Raw genomic sequence first — 1933 nt, 5'->3', positions numbered from 1 at the left:
TTCTAGTGAGGTGATGCAGTTATGAGAGTGTTTTCAGCTTATGAGAGAGAGCTCCCTGGCACTGAAATGCTGGCATCAGGCAAAGAGTTGCCCACATGCTTTTCCACCCCATACTGTGCTGCTGCCTGTATCACTACTTTGAGGCTGTGTGCACTCTCAGGAACCATCAGAGTGGCCTTATTTTAAAATTAGCATGGACAGCCACTTAGTAAGTGTGGCATAGTTACTTCTGCAACCCATCAACAGAGCCATAAATAAAAAGCTTTTTCTGCATGCCTGTGCCCATTATTAGGAAGCATACAAGCATACTTGTGTCGACATTCACCTGGGTTCTTTCCAGGCTGACATATTGCAGAGTCTACCCCTTCTTTCCCCAATGATATTAGTCATGCTGCTGTGCCCATACAAAAGCTGACACCCCTCATTTTGCTGTGCAGAAAATCCTTTAATATATACCTTGTTGCATAGTGTAAGCCTTATGAAAGCACTGAACACTTAAACACACAAATTACATAGCTAGGAAGTGGGCTTCAAACCTGGAGGTTGTGCCAAGATGACGTACTGCTGGGCTACAAGAGGGATGGAATATGTAAATAGTGCAAATAATGGTGCAAATAATATCCATAAGGTAAAATCCTTTGCAGCTCTCCCAGCACTACTATTTTGTCTGGAATACCACAATTAGTTCAAGCACCATGCTACGCCAAGCATACCTATTGTTGTAGAGTTATAGAATTATCATGTATTACAAATCTGTGTAATATAAGTGCTCTCAAAGGAGAAATCCTGTCTGTCTGAAGCTGGTGCTGCAGTGAATGGATGGTCTGACATTTAAATTAATTTCTCTTGATCCTTCATCTATAAAAAGGAAAAGAAACTCAAAGTCCAGCACCTCTACATTACCATGACAGTTAGCATACACCTATTTATGATATGTTCAGACCATGCACAGAAAAGTAGAGTAAAAGCAACAATTCCCCATCATGAAAGAAGAAAAATACTGTGTGGTTAGACAAGGCAATGAAGGTGAGATAAAGCATTTGATAGCTGTACTGAGCGAGCTCCTGCTTCATTCAGTGTACAAATGGGCCCTGTAGAGAAAAGCAAAACAAAAGCAAAAAGGATCCTGTAATCCAATACATTGTTTGAACAATTTACCTTTGTTGTGATGTCTCCTAGGATCTGAATAGTTCAACCAGCATTACAAGACCATTAATGTCATAGGGTGTGCTTTATTATACTCATAATCTGAAAAGAGGGAAGGAGAAAACAGATTTGTCACAGGCGCATTTGGCAGAAGTGCTGTACAAAGGTACGTGGTTGGGATGCCAGGAGATGGCCTGTCTTGAATTTATGGCACTTGCCCTAGATTGTAGGACTGGACAGCATCAGAACTGCAAATGCCATGTAGTATGCTGCTTATTTGTCATAATGGTTAAAAAGAAGGCTATAAATAATAGTGACATAGGCAAAGCAACAGCCTATCAGACGGTGCACAGAGGGTAGTGACGCACTGGAACAGGTTGCCCAAGGAGGCTGTGGATGCACCATCCCTGAATGCATTCAAGGCAGGCTGGATGAGGCTCTGGGCAGCCTGGTCTGGTGGTTGGCAACCCTGCACATAGCAGGGGGGTTGAAACTAGATGATCATTGTGGTCCTTTTCAACCCAGGCCATTCTATGATTCCATGAACAGGATTTTGGAAATGAAATTCAGTGTGGGAAAGCATAGGTTGACAGAAGGTGTAGGGGAAGGGGCAAGGAAGAGCTAGCCATGGGCCTGGTTTTACTTCCTCCTGTTTATCATTCAGCTACTCTACATAGTCACATAGTCAGCTTTACACAAAGCTCTCTTATACAGAGGTTCATCATCTTCCATCGTTTGTGCTCAGCTAAGATCTCCTCATCAATTCAAGCCTTTCTGGAAATAATAA

Source organism: Meleagris gallopavo, chromosome 2 (genome assembly GCF_000146605.3).
Source record: "Meleagris gallopavo isolate NT-WF06-2002-E0010 breed Aviagen turkey brand Nicholas breeding stock chromosome 2, Turkey_5.1, whole genome shotgun sequence".
Classification (NCBI taxonomy): Eukaryota; Metazoa; Chordata; class Aves; order Galliformes; family Phasianidae; genus Meleagris; species Meleagris gallopavo.
This window is presented reverse-complemented; position numbering follows the sequence as displayed.